General features: G+C 47.7%; 1 protein-coding gene across 6 annotated transcripts in view; it reads left to right on the plus strand.

The window, feature by feature from the left end:
* The window catches only part of LOC144153574 (sphingomyelin phosphodiesterase-like), a 197,259-nt gene that overhangs the window by 106,754 nt on the left and 68,906 nt on the right, over window positions 1–21,599 (plus strand). For 2 of the 6 annotated variants that reach the window (XM_077685195.1, XM_077685200.1), the window contains exon 1: window positions 13,314–13,436. The exons of 3 other annotated variants lie outside the window; for them this stretch is intronic. The gene's annotated coding sequence lies outside the window, so the exon portion shown is untranslated. Of the gene's footprint in view, window positions 1–13,313; window positions 13,437–21,599 lie in introns of those variants that run through there. One more of the 6 variants, XM_077685197.1, reaches the window with a different exon arrangement.

The following is a 21,599-nucleotide window of genomic DNA, read 5'->3' on the forward strand; positions in this document are numbered from 1 at the left end:
GCGAAAACACCCGTGTGTTCGAGATGTAAGCTCGCGTTAAAGATCCCCAGGTGGCCACAATCAATACGGAGCCCTCCACTACGGCGCGCTTCATCGCCTGCGTAGCGTCGGCACGTTAAACCCATGGAGGAAAGAAAAGTTTAGGAGGGAGCGTCACGTGACAATCGTGAAGCCTAGTCATAAAAAATAAAAAGGAAAGACTGATGGGAGGTGTTCTATTCCCGTGACAGGCAAGCGGTAGTTCTTTGCGCCTCATGTGGCCCTTCGCCGACGCTGCATGCGTGCGTCTATCCTTTTGGTTGCCGGGCCGTCCGCCTATTCGAGTTTCGGCGACGAGTCGTTGCGCGCAGCTCTGCCTGCAACCCGAAACGCGCAGCGGCCTGATCGTGAGGGCAAAGTGGTCGGACGGGAGAGGCAGAAAACATCTTTGTTTACTGAGCTTTCGGACCCGTCGAAGTTCACGCCGCAGTCGGAGAGTTGTGTGCCGCCGCCGCGTGCAGAAGTGGAAATGATCTTTTCAACTTTGCCGCTCAGGCAAAGTTGAAAAGATCAACCATTTCAACCGTTTCTTTAACCATTTATTGGCAAGGTGCAGTCAGTCCACAATTCAGCAAGGTCCCTCCCAGGCGTAATCTAGCATTCGTTTTTTTTTTTTTAGATGCAGAGCATCTGATTCACTCGCCTTGTCCCTCCGGCGTCGTCGTCGTTGTTGTCGTCGGCGTTGTCCACCCCTCTGCCATTCTCCTCGCCGCGCGAGCTGCGCTCTCCGCCGCTCTCCGCCGCTAACCCCCTCTCCTCTCCGATAACGAACACTCTCTCGCGAGGGGCATTGGATTTGATTGGATTGGATTGGCTTGGCTTTGCTTGGCTTGGATTCGGTTGGATTGGATTTGGATTGGAGTGGATTAAAGTGGATTGTGTTGGATTGCGTTGCGTCATAGCCGCGGCAGACGCGCTGGGGCCGGCGCATGTGCAGTACTCTCTCCTCCGCGGTTTCCTCTCCTTCGGGCGCGCTGCGCATATAACCGGTTTGCCGTTCTCCGGCGAAGCAACATCCACGCTTGGCTCAAACACCTAGAGTCCACGCCGCTTTACAAGTACGCCAACGTCGTCATCGACTGGGACCACCTTACGCAGTCCCCTCAACGTTATGAGCGCTATAAAACGCGTTCCCTTCGCCGCTCCGCCTATGCGTCGCATCTACACAGGGGTTCCCGCGAGGGGAGGTGGGAGTTTTTTTTTTTTTTCTTTTCATATACGTATCGCACCGATTGAGCGGTCCTCAGCGGACAAACAGCCGGAGTACTGCTTGCGACGCGAGGTGGTCACACCCAACATAAGGGTTCTGAACCCTTTGTTTTCCAGTGCACTGAAGTAGATAAAAACGTACCATCACGCCGGAGCACCGAAAAGGCGAACGTATGCAAAAGCGCGCGCGAAACCAAAGCTAGTCTCACCACCTCCCCGCCAACACGACACTCGTTACGCGCGATAACTCAGCAGAATGCCAAACGCAATCGTCACAGCACACCTGGCAAACACCGCGCAGCTGTAGGCCGCTCCATGCTTGTGAATGTTTACGGCGGCGCGTTCGAGCGATCCAACGTCAGAAGTGAAATTCGGCTTGCAGCTCGTGAGGGTGCTTCGTAAGAATGCGATCGAAGTCTCGCCTTGCTTTGAACAGCGACAGCGGCAGTACTTCCACGATACGAAGCTTGGAGCGCAACGCTGGCGAAAAATCGCGTACGGCACCTTCGGCAACGCCACTCGCCTCCTCCTCCACCGGCAGTAGAGTGAACTTTCTAGTTCACTCTACCGGCAGCCAGCCGGAGCCACTAAATGCTACCGCGGGCCTGAGAGTGGTGCTTTTTCCATAATGCATTGCGCGGGAGGAGCCCGAGGAGAGGAGAATGCGGCGTCAGAGGAGGTTGGCTTGCCAAAGCTGTGCCGCCTGACGTCATGCTCCCTCCTAACATTTTCTTTCCTCCATGGTTAAACCCCCCAATCAATCTCAATTAACAAACTGAAGAACGGAAATTTTTCCCGTTTTATTTCAGTAAGATCCATTATTACGCGCGTGCTCAGCCTGGATTAGCTTATGAAAGCACAGGTACGGCGCACAAGTCATTTAGTTAACACTCTACATTGCGTCTCGATAATGCCAAACGGCGACAGTAGAGCAAATTTTGTTTTCAATTAATTTGTGTCCAGGAGCAAGAAGTACAAGTACCGCCCGATAAGAGGCAAATGACCTATTGCTGTGTGCCATTGTTCACCCTCTACGCTTGGTGATTTGAGTCAGATAGAATGGTTTTATGTAAAAATAGCACTTTTAAGAAAAAGGGCTGTTGAAAACAAGTCTATAACAGGCACTGGGCCTAGCGAACACTTCAAAGCGATGGCCGTTTTCGGTGAATTCCGCAGTCCTAACTCCTGTCTGTATATCTGTGTGTCAACCAAACCGCCTGAAAAAAGAGATAATAACGCTCCCAAAAATAAAACGGAATCATTTATTGAAGGCTGCATCTAATCTCACGGCAGCCGTGAGAACTACCTCCAGGAAATTCTCACAGCAGTTTCCATTAAAGCTGGCTGGCCGAAAATTTGGTGAATAACATTACGGCCCAACGTAACCCAACATAAAATAACCTCACTGAACCAAGCGTAACCTTACCGAAAGCGTCAGAACCTACCCAAATCCAGCCCAACTCCAAGAAACTTAATCTAACCCAGACGAACGACACAGAACACAACCTATATGAAACGTAATTCAACCCATTCTAGAAGTCCTCTGCCTCGACCTCTTGATATAGTAAAAAGCAGAGTAAAAAAAGTATTAAAAAATCCCGATTACCGACAAATTTTGAAAGCCAGAAAAGAAAAAGAACATCGCATCGTCGGATTCGAAACTAACCTTCCTCGTTTAACACCAAGTGCTATACCACAGCGCTACAGAGGCAGCTACAGACACAGCTTTGTAGGGAATATTTATCCCATAGAATCTCCGGGCAGCGTGCTTAGCCAATGAGAGGCGACTGCTGTGAGAAATTGCTGACGGCAATTCCCACGGTTGCCGGGATAATAGACACTACCTTTATTGATATAGAACGTAGTTTTCATGCGCTGCTGCTGGGTGGAACTACCGTGCAACTAAATAAGGTTTATGTGCAGCACAGGCTCGGAAGGCGAGGACGTAGCATGAACGTGGGTGAGAGCGGGCGTGTTTCAGCAGTTAATAGTTTAAACAACAACAACGCTGATGGACCGGATAGAATACCTACACTGTATGCGAGGCGGTATTTGCAGCGGACGTCATATTATTTATTCATCTTTAAAAAAAAACGCTTCAAACACATTCGCATCGAAATCAGAATTCCATTTTACTTCCCCACTTTTTTGAGCTTCTCTGTGGGCATGCTCTTTGCCTTTTTAGTGATGACCGGAGTTTCCAAGAGAACCAGGACATATATTTAGAAGTTTTAGATTTTTTGGGGTAAGTATGTAGTATAGATGCGTTGCACCGGACAGAGGCCGCCGGTAGCGCATGCACGTTTCCTACTAAAGTTGTCTAGGGCATCGGTAAAGCAGTGGCGATTCCTCGACCCGTTATCAGCCACTGCTAGCAGCATGCCTTGCTGATCCTCTATGGGGTTGACACGTAGACACGGTGTAAAGAAAGACGGCCCTGATGAATCCATCCGTTCCTCCCAGCCATTTGTTTTATCTGCTATCTGGCTGGTCGGCTACAATATCAATAGCTAACGTATTGTCGTCTGCCCCACTTAAACTGTTCGTCCTTCTCGGCCTTGTTATCATGACGTTACCTTAGATGCCTTGTTTGTGTGGGTGCCGTGCGTGACTCGTGATAATCCCGGCTGTTGCTGTCTAGGACAGGGCGCCGACACTTACGTAATATGAATGCTACGAACTGGGTCCGCAATATACGGGGCATCTTTCCTACAAGAAATGACCCCCCGAACCACAAGGATATAGAAAACGGCGCTGATGCTTGCGAGGGAAACATCAGCGCAACGTGTTTATACCTTCCTAAGTGTATAATTTCGTGAATTCACTCGACTGTTAATTTGGGTCATTTGACGCGAAGGGAATGTGCTGCGCTACACAAGACGAAGCACAGTAAGTATGCACTATGATGAGGCCCGAGGACTGCCGATCAATCAAAATTCGACAGGTACTTGAAAAAAATGGTGCAGCCACCTGCAGCAAAATTATACTGAGGAAATTCGGAAACGCGGGGTTTAGCTTTTTGTACATCGCTTTGAATAGGGACGCCTACAGATATCGGAGAATGGCAAGAGTACTGGCTAATCAAGCCAGTAGGCATGGCTTGTGAATTGACACTGACATTTTCCATGTTTGCAAAGCAGAGGTCAAGTAAACGTTCAGACGAGGTCTCGACGTGGTCAGTAAATTAAATCAAGGCCAGTAAATTAAATGAAGCCTAGTAACACCGAAGCATTCTGAAGAACGTAAGTATTGTAATGAAAAATACTAAGGTCACCCTACCGCATTCCCGGTGAGTTAAAGTAACTGAGAACCACGATACGGTGTCTTGGTTGAGATGAAATTACTTTTGCAGAGGGCGCTAAATGATTTTGAACAGGAACCGGAGCCTGGTTACGAGCGAAATAAAATCCACCAAGCAGGGCGCGTTCGCCACCGCCGCAATATAGGTCAACCAGGACAGGTTCACCCTCCGTCTCCACCCTCTGACTCATGAGATGCGTGGCTCACGCGTCTGAATGTGTTGCCGACAGCTATCAACGCTCCTCCGCCAGTGCTTTTAAAACCGGAGTACCACGGTCGCTGCGGAACACGTTATAAGGAGTAGAAGAATAAGGTTTTGATGAAATACTGGACGAGAGTCAGGTGTTCCTTTGAACAACAACCAAGAAAATTGTTGAAGATAGATTAGAAAAAAGCTTATTAGGTTTGGAGTTTTTCATAAAACACGCGAGTCTCCTGCTCATTTTGCCTGGTTGCATCTTATATCTCACATTCGCGCAGGATACATTCGTGTAAAGTTTCCTCGAAAGGTACGAAGATACAGTTCGACGGTCATAAACCCGGTCCTGTTTTTTTTCGAAAAGATTCGTCGTCAGCTGCAACGTAAAACGAGGCGTACAATGTATACTTAGTCATGTACATACTAACGACGGGATCGCCACGCTTGAAACATATGCCGCAAGCTAGAAAGACGATGTTTCGGGAGTATAACTCCGATTTTGCGGCTTTCTGGGGACCGTGAAAAAGCGTATGTAAATTGCGGGCGTCGTAAATTCTGAACAACAACATTTACGCCTGTAAATACTGTTTCACACGACGGATTTTCAACAAACTTTGATGTAAACTACAGATTAACGCTTTGCAGGGCCCGGACACCTAAATTACTAAAAAAATAAATGCGAAAAAATGCAGTGCAGGTGCCTACCACGCTGTAATGAGACCAAACTTGTATCACAGTGCAATCCTGTGATACCCGCCAGCCAGAGCAGACATGGCACACTGTGTTCTCAGACGCTTCTATGACCACGCATTTAAAAAAAAAATCCGCAAGTTTCTTCTGAACCTTCTTCGCTTCCGGAAGCGAAAGATTCCGCTCGGGTCCCGGGCAATGCCACTTTTGGTGGCTCCATGCTGCTTCTGCGCTTCCTTGATGATTTTTAGCTTGTCGCTGAGCGTCAGAATGGTTCACTTGCGGGTCATCGCCATCCCTATACACAAAGAGAAACTTAGCTGCGGTCACGATAAACATTTGTGGAAGCCTAAGCCTCTCAGCGTAACCTGGTTGGCGATCCATTGCTGCCTGCTCGTGCGAACACTGCGCAGCAAGACAAGAAGAGACCGAGCGATTGTGCAGAGGAGCGGCGGGCTGGCGGATGGGAGAGAAACGAAGGATGAGGAAAAAAGGAAGCTGTGGCGGGGAGAACCGATTGAGCCGGCTCAAGGTGTGCGGTGCAGGCCCGCGGCACTTTCATTCCGCCCTCAGGTTGGTCGCGCGCTTCGCGTGGGTCGTCAGGTAACGCGGGTCAGTTGTAATCGCGTTATCCAAGGAAACCAAGGATTTAATTCATTGTTTCTACTGGCACTTCCCCGGGACTCGACTGGACCGTCGTAAAACCCATGTTGTCGTAAAACCCGGGGACTTAAAGCCGGGGTTCCACTGTAGCTTGGACACGAACAGGATCTTCGGTCGTCAAGGGTGACTGGAGACCGACAACATCGTCCTTGTTGACAATCCACAACACGCCGAGATCGTTCTTTGGTTGTCCGGCGAGAGCCTGTTCAGTGTAAAAATGGTGGTCTCTCACCAGTGCTATAGGGCTGTGGGGGCGTGTCCATGGCAGCATTTCTGGCTGCCCTCGGCTGCGCGGGCCACATCGACCCTCATGCCCACGATGCCAGTGCCGGAATAAAAGCAACAATGCTGACAATAACAATAATAAAAATAACAATGGTAGTAATATTGATCACAATAATGAATCAACGAATCAATCAATTGATTTACAGTGCCCAGGAACAATCGTGAGGACTAAGTGATGGGACTTTTACGAATGAAAGGACGATAATAATTAGTCACATTACGCTTAAACATTAATATAGGAATTACACAGGGATCACAATAACAAACGAATGAAAAGGTGACAACATCGACAGCGACATGACACAGTACTCAAAACAATAAGAAACGAAATAATGCATTGTAAAAAAGAAGACACATAAACAACAAAATAAGGTCAGTATTGTTTAAGATAAGAAAATTCGGAGAGGGAACGAGAAAAAGGGGAGAGCATTGCATTATCAGTGTATGTAAACGAAATAGCATGCACAGTGGGATGACGTATAGCGATAGCTTAAAGAAAGCACTGTTGAGCCGAGCACGAAACTGGGACGGCGAACTAGTAAAATCATCTCATTCGGCACAAGTTACACATGTTTTGCAGCCAGTGGGCAGGCGAATGGCGGCTATCATCCGTTCCAGTACAAAAAGGATAATGTAACCGCATACACTTCAGGGAACTTGGAGTAGAAACTGGAACAGTATTTTAGGACAAGAACTGTATCCTTGAAGGCGCTTGAAGAGAAAAGGATCAGCTCGATCACGTCGGCAACTTACGAAAAGAAGGTTTAATAGCTAAGGTTGAGTGGTGATTGGGGCAGAACTACCTCCGAGCTGGTGTTTATATATTGATGAAAATTTTGTCTGTGAAATTTCGAGACACTGCAGGATGAACTTGCACCAGCTGGTACAAACAGCACAGAATATTTCAATTGAGGGAGGCAAATGAATTTATAAAGCCTTAGAAAAGGAGCAGAACTAACCTTCACGCGGCGCCGAAAGAGCGACGACTGCAATCAATCAATCAATCAATCAATCAATCAATCAATCAATCAATCAATCAATCAATCAATCAATCAATCAATCAATCAATCAATCAATCAATCAATCAATCAACCAATATTTCGGGTGCGCAGTAATAACCCCAGGGTCATAGTGCTGGTACACCACATGCAAAATATAGAAAAACAAAGAAAGGACAATACAACACACAAAATACCCATATAAGACAAAAAACATCAAGCAAAAAAGTGGTTACCAAAATCGCAGAAAGGAAAGAAAAAGCCCTAGCACTCAGGCGGAAAAACGTTGGAGGCATATGGGAAAATGAAGTAGCCAAGCGACTAAAACATCATTGGTACTTGATAGAGGCAAAATATACGTATAAAAAGAAAAGCTGTGCAACCAACAATACAGCGAAAATTAAAATGCAGGCAAAGTTGTGCGTTAAAAGCGCTGGCACTGACACCGATAGAAAATATTCGTATTAATACAATATAATAGAATTCCACTGCTTAAAAGTTTATCAGAAGCATACATCAAGCGCGTTCGCTTAGGCAGCCCACTTGCTGCATGCTTGATGTATGCGATAATCACAATACTCTAATAATATTGTTACATGGTGGCAGGACAAAAATGAGAAAAACGATGCGATGGGGTGAAGCTACATAGCGGCTATGAAAGAGCTTGTGTAGGGTGCGCGCGAGGCACTTGGTCGTCGCCGTCATTGTTCTTGGGTCAAGCAGCTGTAAGGCATTGCCCGCCTGAGTCCCTTAACAATATATATTATTTTTGTTTTTCGATTCGTTTTTTCCTAAACTGAGAACACATGTGGGCCTGCCAAAGCCGCAAGAGCTTGAGGGTCAGTTCCCAGCATCGAGCAACACATAATAAGTGAAATACCAGCAGGGGATTGTTACATTCCTATGGTAAGTTCTAATAGAGAAACAATGACAGGTCAAATAATATTAAATATATTTTGTAAGAAAAGCGGGGAAAAGGCTAAATTGCACCGCTAAAATCACGTGAAGTTGCATCAAATTGCTGTTTATTTGCCAACGACTGTTGATAAAAAAGGTGTAATTTGGAAAACTGCAGTAAAAGCTCGTTAATTCGAACTCGGTTAATTCGAACTTCCGGTTAATTCGAACTCATGCCGTTGTCCCGGCACAGCCCTGTATATTTCAATGGAAAAAAAAAAAAAAAACTCCCCAGAATTCGAACGCTTCGGTATCCAGAACCGTTAATTTGAACTATGATGCCCTGTTTTCCATCGCTCTTCGCAGAAGAAGTCGGCCCAGAGTGATACTGATGTGTTGGAAATCCAAACCAAGCCAAATTTACTACCGATGCAAAACAACAAAACACAAAAAAAGCGAGGCGGGTGCGCTACGCTCCTGCAACAACTTATGTTGCTTCTACAGAGGGAGTCGCGCCACCGGCGCCATTGCTCCAGCGCGTGCCATTATTACTTACGAAACATTATTTACGAAATCACCTGTCACAAACGTGTAGTAGCGCCTAATTCACTATAACGAATCCACATGTGGCTTCTTTGTGTTCATTCCGCGCAGTGTGGCGCCATGTCCGTTCATTCTAGCACACGAACTTTTATTGAATGCCCTTGAGACATAGCATTCGCGAACATGTTCACCAAGTAGGGTCCTATTTGGTAGTGACATCACGCAATCACGAGGGCACAGATCACGCACAGGAATGTAAAGTTTGCACAATTGTCGAGACCGAATACACCCAAGTAGACCAATTGTTATCAAGATCTCGCGTACCGCACAGAACATGTTCGAGCAGCGAACGTAAAATTAATCATCGCTATTGATTTATAAAAGAAATAAAAATTAAAAAATATTCTCTGCCGTAAAGTCAAATTCAATAGGCTAACCCAAAATAAAATTATTTACGTAATGTCATAGGGAAAAGCGCTCTAATCCCGTACATGAAGCAGCAGTTTTCGTCAACTGACAGCATATAAAGGCAGGTGGTTCAGAATGTTAGGATGAAAACGTATACCTACGGATTTGACAGAGTCTGTAGTATAAATTGGAGCATTTAAGACTCGAGCACTTAGAGTAATGCAAAAGATCGATGTATCAGTGTGCACTGGCTTCAGTCTATTATGAAAGAAAACGAGTTAGCTATTGTGTGTTCATTTGTATTGTATTACCCTTAAACAATTTCATTATCTGTTCACAATCGTGCTGTAGATTTCTGATGGTGATATCGTAGGGAATACGCCTAGAAACAAGCATATATCGTGTCATCCGCGAGGTGAAATACCCAAAAATGAAGTAGTACCGAATCAGAAATATTATTAACGTATAGATTAAAAATATAGGAGAAAGAATGGCCCCTTGCGGAACTCCAGACCATGCGGAACACCAGACAGCACATAGAATAGCCACGGGAACAAAAAGGTGAAAAAGAAAGGAGTCGCGGTTTTAGAAAACAAATCTACAGGGTCATGGTCCGATTACATTCGCATATCGAATGCATTGCTCGAACCCAGCCGCGCTAGGTACCTTTGTTTCGTACTTAATCTGCCGCAATATCTCTCCCGTGATACAAGAGGAAAAAATAGTGTACCGGCAGCCCGCACGTGCAAAGGACACGGTGGCGCCTCGTAAAGGCTAAGGTAATTTGCATTCCTCGCGGTGGTCGCATAATCCAGTTAGCACCCGCCGCGGTGGCTCAGTGGCTAAGGCGTTGCGCTGCTGAGCACGAGGTCGCGGGTTCGATTCCCGGCCGCGGCGGCCGCTTTTCTGATGGAGGCGAAAAGCAAAAACGCCCGTGTGTACGAGATTTCGGCGCACGATAAAGATCCCCAGGTGGTCAAAATTAATCCGGAGCCCTCCACTACGGCGCGCCTCATCGCCTGCGTTGCGTCAGCGCGTTAAACCCTACAATCAGCATAATCCAGTTAGTTCTAGCATTACAGTTACAGTCGGAATTTCAGCGGAAGGTTAGCTTGTGAGGGGCCTGGTTACTGTCGCGTGCCACTTTCGCATAATCTGACCTTGTTTAAGAGCTGAGCGGTTCAGGCTGAGGCGTACCCCTCCGTCGCACGGAAAAACCTCGAAGCCTCATAAACAAAAGGTGGTTAGGGAGGTTCCGGGAATTCAAACCGGGACCTTTACGCTGTGAAACCGGCAGCTTAACGACTGGTCTACCCCAGAGTCCCTAGGTACACGGGTTAGCAGCAGTGGGGAACAATAACATGTGCAGCCAAATGAACAAAAAAATTGGCTCCAATCCACGCTGTGAAAGTGGTTGGACTGCGAAGCTGTAAGCGACAACCATAATGATTACCCATACGACGTCACTTGAATTCACACAAGTGGCGTCCGTGTAAACGAGTGACGAACGCAGCACCGACGGAGGAAACAAAACAGAGACGAACGTCTGGCGAAGGGTGAACAGGAGGATGGCACGCGCGGGTATGGCTCTTTCACTGCTTCCCCTCGCTCTTGTTTCATGAGTCGCCACCAAGGCCCTAACACTTTCCCCAGACGCCGTTCCGTTAGCCGCGAATCTAAACCGCGTGAATGCCGTTATCATACATTATCCGGTTTGCACTTCACACGAGGGCTTTGAATGAGCGCAGGTGGTAGACCCACCACTGTGCTCGTTGAGTACACCGTCTATCTTTCTGTCTCCTCGTGTCGGCGTAGCTTAGTCGGTAAGACGACGGGCTGTGGCTTCGCTTCTCTATTCTAGTCCAGGTTCGATTCCTGACGGTGCCGGTAATTTCTTCACTTCAGCCTGGCGTTTTCTGCTCACACGTACACAATTTTCCTTGGCTGATAGAGGTATACTGCTTCTTCCCCATGGTTGGTATCGAACCCGGGTTCCTCGTGCTATAAAACCGGCATCTGTCCCAGTGAGCTATCATCGCATCCCTGGCGTACAGCACTTCCTTTGGGCTCGTAGCACGGGCGCTGGCTTTGGACTTTGCCGCAGGTTCTAGCGCGTGCTAACTTGGTCCACCTTGGGAGAGATTTGAAAGCGTGCCGACGGATCGATCCGAGCCTGCCAATCTTAGAGAACTTTCAGCGGCAAGTTCGAAAATCCATGTGAGGTGCCGCAGCCTGATGGGAGAGAGGTCACCAGGTCTGCTGTTTCGCCAGCTTTGCACCACTAGTGCTAGCTGCGCCAATTTTGTAGCGTGGGCTACACTGGCCGAGGTTGAGCAGTTTCGCGTGGCTCCTGGAGAGCCTTGCTGCGCATGCGCGAGGAGAAGTGACGTCACATGGCGCACAGAACGTTGCTCGCTGCCCGGCGTTTCTAACACACCCCACGCGCCCAGCGTCTTCGCCGACCTCCGCACCGCACGTGGTGGCCCGGTCCACCTGATGATCATGCGAGGGGTGGCCGGTTGTGGAACCGGTGGCTCATGCGTCGCAGCAACACCGGCGTGCGCCTGTGGAACCAGCTTAGCCCTGGGGCAATTGCTGGCGCTGCGCCGGGACCGCTTGATAAATATACGTGTCACATAATGCGTATACCATGTGTGTGTCATTGAAGCAGCAGTAAGCATGATAACCAAGTTAATTCTAGATAACCAGGAAAGCTAAGAATAACCAGCTGAACCTTAGCTCACGCTACGTATATTCTGGCATAGCCGAGCTAAGCCACTGCTAATTTTTTGCACCACAGACCGCTTCCCCGTCGCACACTCGCAGGTACGCACACATACACTCACACACGCACGCAAACCAGGCGCTTTAAGTAATTGTGTTCTTTTAAAAGGATTGAGTTTCAAAGAAATCCTTTACCCTATTTTTCAATTTTCAAGGCCTTTATCAAATTGCATCAATTGTGTATCATCTGTTATACCCAGCCAATTTATCCTTCTTCATCGCGCAATAATGACAAAGCACGACGCGATGACCGTACATTGCGCCTGTCGCGTCTTTGTCTCGCCTTTTGTCGTTCTATATGTCTATTGCGTAACGGGATGAATTAAGGCGTATGAACCATTTGCTTTCCGTTTTAGATGCAACGCATCTCTTTAACTCGCCTTGTGCCGCGTCGTTGTCACGGCGTAGTCCGCATCCCTCCCCCATTCTCCTCGCCGCGGCAGCTGCGCGCTCCGCCGGTCTCACCGCAGCGCCATCTGTGTGTCAGCGCGGTCAGCGCGCAGCTTGCGCTCGGCTGCGCTCGCTCCCGTCGCCATGCCAGCTGTGCGTTAGCGCGCAGCTTGCGCTCGGTTAAAAATTTACACCATCTTCTCGCGAGGAGAACCATGGGGTCGATGCGACGTATCGGGGGTGAACATCCTGCGTCAATAGGATACACAACAACACCAATCCACACGCTGTCATCGCTAACATAACGGAAACGCAGCGGCAACCCCCGATGCGTTGCATCTACCCCATGGTTCCCCTCGCGGGTAAATGGTGTAAATTTTTATTTCTGTTCTGAAGCCGTTCCAGAGCATTAAGGAAAATTGCGAAGCAACTCTTCTCAAGAAGTAATATTACGAGCCCTCCGACAACGCTACGTCGAAGCAAATCATCTAAATCGTACCAGGCGTTCAATTAAAAACCTTTGATGTTTTCGCATTCACAACCCACAAATACTGCTTAGGTGTACTCGGTCCTTTTCTTTTGATCTCTCTGCGGAGTAGCACGTGTAAACACAAGCCTTTATTGAAAAAAAAAAAGTTTTGAAACCGCGATTTCGGTTTACGCTGTATTTATCGCCTCTTTTTTCCTCGGGACCAGAGATGCGAACACACAACAAAAGCCAGGCGTTGGGATGACGCCAGTACATGCCTTTCTCTTTACCTTTGTGCGTCTTTCACACCACCCGCAATCTACGGTTCACGCCCATTGAGATAGAACAAATCTTCCTGCAGAGAAGATAAGGTAAGATAGGGTAAGATTGGTAAGAGGGGGTGGGGGAGGGGGCTTAGTTATATATCATGCTCTTTGCTGCTGGGAGACCAAAGCCCTGGAACAGAGTGGGTGATCCACGCACGATTCCGCACGACACTTGAGTTAGACGTCGTGCTTGATAGCGACATTTAGGGGGCGCAGCGCTGATCCAATTGGCCAAGGTAAGACCGGCAATATGGGTCCTCTCGCAAACACATTGTCGGAATGACGCTGAGTTCGCCGTTTTAAGAATACTTTATGAATTCTTTACAATTTACGACTATTTACAATTTACCATGGCTCGCGTATGAATTTCGTTCTCACTAGTATTTCTACGACATCGGCCTTGTAAAGTGAACTTCGTGTACCGCGATTTTTGACTGCTTAAGTGAATGTGCATGTATTACTTTGGTGCTGTTGTCTTTACGCGCTAATTTGAATTTATTGCAAACGAATACCTTTTAGTAATTTTAATACTGAGCCCCAAGATAAATCGGTAGTTTAAAGCTTTTTGGCTGATTTGGTGGGAGTATTTTCAAAGGCAGGGTTTCAACGCCCTTACGGGCCTTAAAAAAGGTGTAGTTGTCAATAAGAATGTATTCTTAGGTATTGCATTCTCATCGTTGTTTTTGCATATAATTTTTAAAAATTATGATTGCTCTTGGGAATTCTTACAGTTGGTTGTTCCTGCTTAATACCATTTACTTTTGGACACTCGGCCTCGGGAGGAGTCATTGTGGGCATCTTGCGCTCGCTGGTCGCTGACCGAACAACGCGTTTGCTTGGAAAGTAGCTACGTACTTCTAACTGAGTTATTGGCGTTCCGTCATGTCTTATCAATACACAAAAATGTCTGTTGATTCATTACTGCCGGGGTTATCCAAGGATAAACTATTTTGTGCAAGAAATTTGCGGTTTTATGAGCTGAAGCTGCACCTGGAGTACGAGGCAAGCAGGAGTGCAGAGACAAGTTGGAAGAGTTTGGGGGAGAGGGAGGCGGGGGGACTTTTAATGACCGACCAATATGTCGACATGTGTCCGTTATGGTTTTTAGCCACAATCAGGAAAACGGCCGCTGAGCGAGGGAAGTTGGTACACAACCTTTTTATATATATCGCGACCCCCCTTAGCACTGAGCTGGGGCATTCCTAAACATTTGCCCCATCAGCCAACTATACGGCTAAACTCGTACCTCGGACAGTGCTCCAAAGTTCTCATTTTCTTGCTTCGGGACTCCACCACAACTTTTATACGACTAAGCGAACGCCATGATTGCGCTTGAAAAGCTTCTACACCATTTGTGTTTGTATGTACGTTTGCGGCAGCCATGATAGAAATCAAGAATCTTGACTTCTTTTGCTTCCAGCTTTCTCTTGCGCATTACTTTGAAAAACTTCCCATGGTGTAACGAGTTTCTCCTATTCTCGCAGCCCTACTCGACTCCGTTCGCTTTGTATATCAAACCTATTATGCTTGCTTACTAGGGGACATGCCGGCATCAGGCAGGTGACATAAATAGGCTTACGTTGATGACGGTTATGATGATGCTGCTGCTCTCATAGCCCTGTGAATATCTTCCGGCCTCCTCACCCGCACTCTGTTTCCCGTGACGTCCTGAGTACCTTCATCACGACTATGTGATCTGGTTGTCGTGGACGATCTCATCTGTCCTTTTGAGCCGGTTTACAGCAACGGGAGTTTTATTTTGCTTCCCATGGTGCTTTCTGTTCATCCTATGCTGCCTCATGCATTTGCCGCTGGCCTTTGCCAAATATCTGTTTTGCTTGGCAACAGCCACGGTGGTATTCACCTAATCTTCACATTGTGTTTTTAATGGGCATAGATATATTTCTCGGACAAGTGTTAAACAAACGTCAGCAGTTTTCATCCATAAGTATATATGCCTGGCCCCAACCGTTTTGAAGCAAAAAAATATAACCTGTGTGCTATGCATTGTTCCGCTTAGGCGATGCAACTCTGGGATGTCGTATTTTTTTGCATTTTACTAAGAAATTCAAGGAAGGTGTATCAATTTATGTCGGTTTTGGGATTTTTAAATTTGTACAAACTCATCTGTTTCCGTGTGTTGAAAGCAGAAGAGCGGGCGAGATAGTCAGAGGGCCACTTTTGTAACAGCTAAGCTGTCGAGGCAATCGTTTGTGCGTGGTGGTGCTGGTGGTACCAGTGACATAGCTCATACATACCCACTCAGGGGCATTGGCAAGGAAATGGGTGCCTTACCAAAAAGAAAAGAAAAATATTTAAATATTACAATGGATTAGCAGCGGAAGACTAGAGAAATAGAAGCAAGGAGATTATAGAAATATTGATTGATTGATTGATTGATTGATTGATTGATTGATTGATAGATTGATTGTTGGGTTTAACGCGCCTACGCAACGCAGGCGATGAGGTGCGCCGTAGTGGAGGGCTACGGAACAATTTTGACCACCTGGGGATTGAGAATATAGAAAGAAATAAACAAGCTAAAAAGGAACACCATTGAAAGAAAATGAAGAAGTAAGAATTCGGAAGAGAGAATGTGGTACAGACGAAGCAGTGAGCTAGGTGCGCATATGCTTGACAAGAGAATCCAGCAGTGCCAAATGATATCCAACACGGCAGACGGCCTGATTCTAGGATGAATGAGTGTAACGCACGGCAAAGGTCCCCGTGGCAGAATCCTAGGTCTTTTGCTCCGAATGACAAAATCAGTGTAGCAGACAGTGGGGGTTTTAGCCGGTTGCATGTGCTTTCTAAGTATCTGCGTCTTATAGGAGAGAACCGTTGGCAGGAGAAGAATAAATGGTCGATCGTTTCTGGTTCATAGCAGAAAGCGCATAGCCGGCGGCGGGGCCAGATTAGTGCGGTGCAAGTTATAATTTAAATTTGGCACGCTACAGGAAAAGGTAGTGAGGGTGACTTCGCAAGCTCACGACTTGCTTATAATGAATTCCATGAGTACCGAAGGCGCTCGAGTCCCGAGTCTTCGTAAGCAGAATCAGGCATACTTCGAAATAAGCACAGCCTACGAAAGCGAGCCGAAGTTATGAGGGTAATGGGCGGCAGAACCTCCACTACGGGACCACCCAATGCCATTCCCGCCAGAGCATCCGCCGATTCATTAGGCCAGATACCTGCATGTCTAGGTACCCAGACCAAACGAAGTTCACGAAGGGAGGAAGGCGATAAAGAAGCAAGGGCCTGACGTAGGGGGTTTGAAGTTGAGGGAGTAAGTGCAGAACAAACAGAAAATTAATCCGTGAGAATTATTGCTTGTCATTTGGAGGAACCAAGCTTACGAAGTGCGAAGACTATTGCGAGAAATTCCGTGTGGGAAGATGTAGTAAAGTTAGGCACCCGCAGGGAAAAGACCCAATCTAGACCTGTAGAAAAAATACCCACGCCTGCCTTCTTCTTTCGGACAGAAGCATCGGTTGCAATTAGGACGTGGAAAAGGAAACCGTTCAGATGATCCCGTAGTAGTTGTTAAAAGGTGCAGAGGGAGTAATTTAGTGTTAAAGGGAAAAATTTCATCAGAAGGAATATCTAAGGGCGAGAAGACCGGAAGCCGACAAGAGGGCCACATTTAATGGGTCAAGCAGATATTGTACGAATGCTGCCTGTGGTTGTTTGAACCGCGGCCATAGCCTACCGATAAACAACGAAGGCCATGTAACGACGGCTGTTCGCGGTCTGGAGATCGATGATTCCGTAATTTGTAAATATGCATCTACGGTGAGGGTATGCATGCGGGAGACTGAGAAATTCTGGCTTCCATGTAAAAAAATTAATTGGTGCATTACGGGGAAGACCCAGACATAACCATAGAGCTTGTATTTCGAGCATTATCAACGAGCGAAGTTTGTAGTGGGGACTTCCGGAGAATAGCACACATCAAAATTCTAGAATCGGCCTGGCATACATTTTGTAAATCATTATTAGTGTGTCATGACGCGTGCCCAATCTCTTGCGCCTTAGCCCTCTGAAGAATGACACGGCCCGAGCCCCTTTAGTAGTAATATAATCTATGTGTGGACGCCAATTGAGAGCATATTCGTATAAAATTTCAAGACATTTTAAGGAATTGACCTGAGGAAGGTCCTGTTGCCGGTGTCTAAGATAGATGAAGACTGGGCCGCTCACTGGAAATGGAAGTAGAGCACATTTACTCACATTTAGGTTCAAGATATTCACAACATATGAATATCTCTGGCTGAAGTGAAATAAGCAATATAATCCGCGTAAATCTACACCTGAATGTCTGGAGTTACCGGAACCAAACTCATTAAAATATTAAACAACACGGGAAATAGAACAGAGCCCTGGGGAACACCTCGAGTTCGGCTGTATATAGAAGATGACGGGCCTTGCTGTGAAAAAAAAAGAATTTTCTATCCGACCAAAAGTGCCAATACACGAAACATTTTGGTCTGGAAAAGAATAACGCTGGAATGTGTGAAAAAGAATTTGGTATGCAACGCTATCGTAAGCTTTGGCAATAGCCAGGGTAACCAACACGCCAACTTCTTTACGTTGGCTTGCCAGCTGAATACGGCTCTCCAAATCAATGTGGGCAGACCATATTGAGCAGCCAGGTCTGAATGCTATCTGTTTATGGTTCAAGACTCTATCGCGTTCTAATATGTTTTAAATTAGATGTAGCAAAATTATTTTTACTAGTTTTATTTTTGATGTAAGGGTTATGGGTCTGATATTGCCTAGCGCGTATTCCAGACCATGTTTTTTTAAGGAGGGGGACGATCTTTTCCACCCGCCACTCAGATGGGACCCGTGAATGCTGTAGGGAGTGGTTAACCACTTGCAGCGGTGAGTCGGCGGATTCGTTGAACAAAAGTTTTAGCATGTGGGCTGTGATCCCGTCAGGTCCAGGAGCCGCATCAGGGACACGACGCAATTCCTCGTCGATCTCATACAGGGTAACCTCCTCAAATTTGTGTTGCCAGAGTCCCGTAAGGACTGGTGGTAACGCCGAAGTGAAACGTGCATGTAAGCCTTGCGCAATCTGGATTACAAAATCTTGGGTTTCACCAGGGGAACTGATAATTGAGTCAATGTTTCGCTCAGGAAGAGGCACATTCCAATAGCGCAAAAATCTAAACAGAGTACTCTATTAAGGAGGGTCTTAGAGTAAAGCAAAGCGGCGCGACTTATACTGCTCATTTGCTTTAGCGATAGCCCGCTTAAATATAGCGCGGATGAATTAGAAGCTCGTTCCACAACGGGCTGAACGTATCCCTAGTTGCCGAGACTGTGAATTTGAATCTCACTGGTGCATCATTAATCGAATTTAAAACCTCCGAGGCCATATGCTCTCATCCCCTTGGGCCATCGTAGCTCGTAATTTCTTAGCAAAGCGATTCATATTTACGAGTGAGTGTATTTTGGGGCAGGGAGTACGCGCGGGGCGCAAAATTTCAAAAAGCACATGAACATGATCACTATTGGTTGCATCCGAGATTGTTTCCCATTTAGCTACCAGGCCTGGCTTTGAAAGAGTCAAGTCCACAGCCGGGCGCGATTGACCCCTCACCCAAGTTGCCGCACTAGAATTGTAGCATGCCATGTTGTTGTCACCAATCCATTCCCACAACCGCCACCCACAAGCATCTGCGCGGAAGTCCCAGGATACACGGTGAGAGTTGAAATCACATTTAGCACGCTGTCGGGTTTACAGGAAGCGAGAGCTGCGTCCAAGGGTCTCGTAGATATTACTCCAAACGAGAAGTATGCGTTGATTACAGATAAGGGAGCAGTATTCGGGAGATAGAGGTCATCCCCGAGGATCTTGCAGTCACTTGTCGACAACGTGAACGAAATAGACGCCCTGTGGCAAAATGCGGCTGAAATTAAAATAAGCAACCATCCTCCCTACCTTGGTGATCAAAGCGAAACGACCTAAAGTTACGAGCAGCCAGAGATTTTGAATGAGATAGCCACGTTTCCTGAAGCAAAATGATATCCGGGGATATCTTAGAAATTTTCTACGAAAGATCAGGAGACAAAGAGATTGCAGAGCGGCAATTCCATTGCAAGACCCGTATTCGCCCTATGGCGACTCGACCTCTGCCGAAGCGATTTCCTGTTTTAAGATGTCTCCAGACATTAATGTACGAGTTATGCCCTTCTTAGTTTGGAATATAGGACTAGCAACATCAACGAAGATGAAGACGACGAAGCACCACTCTGAGGCTCACTGCGCGAGCCTCGTGGCGCAAGCGGTCAGTGCTCCCAGGAACTCCGGGCGTTCGGCCAGGCATCTGCCGCTGGCCCGTAAGCTGCTGACCTGTTCAAAATACATGTGTTGTTCTGTGGCTCGGCGTTTTCATTGCCTCGTGTTGCCACAGAATTGGTGACCACGGACATCGGACATGGCAGCCGACAATCAAACCGCTATGGATGCCCAGCTCGGAGCCACTGCTCCAGATGACAGCCATCGAACATCCTCCGCCGCTCAGGGTGACGTGGCTGCACTTTCGCTGAAGCTTCCCCAGTACTGTCCTGAGGACCCACAGCTATGGCTCACCCAGGTAAACAGCCGGTTCGCCATTTCTCGCATCATATCGGAGAGCCAGAAATTCAATCACCTCGTGCCTGCGCTGCCTCACGAGATTGCAACCGAGCTTCGCGACCTGATTGTTTCACCGCCGGAGATCGCCCCGTTTGGCACCCTGACGAGTGAACTCATCAAGCGGACGACAATGTCGGAACAGCGATGGTTGCAGCTTCTACAATCTGAAGAACTCGGTGATTGCAAACCCTCACAGCCACTGCGTCGCCTTCAACAGAAAAGGAAGCCACGTTCGAGCAAGCTTTGCTTCGAGAGCTTTTTCTTCAACGCCTGCTCACCTCCGTCCGCATGGTGCTGGCGACCGCGAGAGGTTTATCCATTTCCCAGCTGGCCCAACTTGCCGACTCCGTCATGGACGTTTCCACTCCTGTCGAACGTCCCGTGTTCAACTTATCACTCCCAGGACGTTCCGGGCCCACTAAAGCAGCACCCACAACGCCGTCTCCACCTGCGCTGCAGAGCCTGCGTGAGGAAGTCCGTGGGAAGATCACCAAGCTATCAGATCAGATCGCCACTCTCTCAGCTCAGCGCCAACACTCTCCCTCGCGCGGCCGCTCCTTCTCGGGCCGCCGTTCGCCGTCGCCTCAAGGCAAGGCGTATTCTGGGATCATCGCAACTTTGGAAAAGCAGCGCTGAAGTGTACAACCCCCTGCACTTTTCAGGGAAGCTCCCCAGCGCAGCACTAGAGGCGGCGAGTGGTCAGTTGCAAAGTAAGGCGCTTGTTTTTTGTGACAGACAAAGCCACGGGACTGGGTTTCCTCGTCGACAGAGGCGCTGAGGTCAGCGTCATACCGTCCTCAGCTGTGTTTCGCAAGCTCAGGTGAATCACAAGCAGCTTACAAGCCGCCAATAAGACTCCCATTGCAACCCACGGAGAACAATCTCTGCCACTTAACATTGGCCTCCGGAGAACATTTCGATGGATTTTGCTTATCGCTGATGTTGCCTACCCCATTCTGGGCACAAACTTTCTGCGTCACTACAACTTGTTAGTTGACATGCACCTGCAAGCGTTTCATTGATGCTACAACGCACCTCTCTGTGCATGGTATGGCATCGAAGGAACCGCTCTTGGCGGTCGCAAGCACCTCGTCGAAGTCGGTCTACGACAAGCTTCTTGAGGAATTCCCGTCCCTTCTGCGACCTGCCAACTTCCTCCTCCCCGTCCGACATGACGTCACTCATCACATTGTCACTACTGGCCCACCCATTCACGATCGAGCTCGACGCTTACCGCCTGATCGCTACAAGATCGCACGTGACGAGTTCGAACACATGCTTGAGCTCGGAATAGGTCGACTGTCGTCGAGCCCTTACGCATCCCCGCGGCACATGGTTCCAAAGCCTTCACCTGGAGACTGGCGTCCCTGCGGAGACCACCGGTTGCTCAACAACCCCACTGTTCCTGATCGTTACCCCCTTACGCACATTTCAGACTTCTCAGCACACTGCATAGGGCGACGGTTTTCTCTAAGATCTACCTTGTTAAGGCCTACCATCAGATTCCCGTCTAGCCGGCAGATATACCGAAGACGGCAATAATCACGCCGTTTGGACTTTTTGAGTACGTGCGCATGCCTTTCGGCCTTTGCAACGCTGCACAAACTTTCCAACGATTCATTGACACCGTGACCCGAGTATTACCTTTCTGATTCGCTTACATCGATGACTTGCTTGTGTTCAGTAGCGACGCAGAACAACATATCCAGCACCTTCGCCAACTCTTCAGTCGCCTTGCCGAATACGGCCTTAT

The sequence above is a fragment of the Haemaphysalis longicornis genome, unplaced genomic scaffold (genome assembly GCF_048455015.1).
Source record: "Haemaphysalis longicornis isolate Haplotype H1 unplaced genomic scaffold, Haemaphysalis longicornis Haplotype H1 scaffold_9, whole genome shotgun sequence".
NCBI classification, from domain to species: domain Eukaryota; kingdom Metazoa; phylum Arthropoda; class Arachnida; order Ixodida; family Ixodidae; genus Haemaphysalis; species Haemaphysalis longicornis.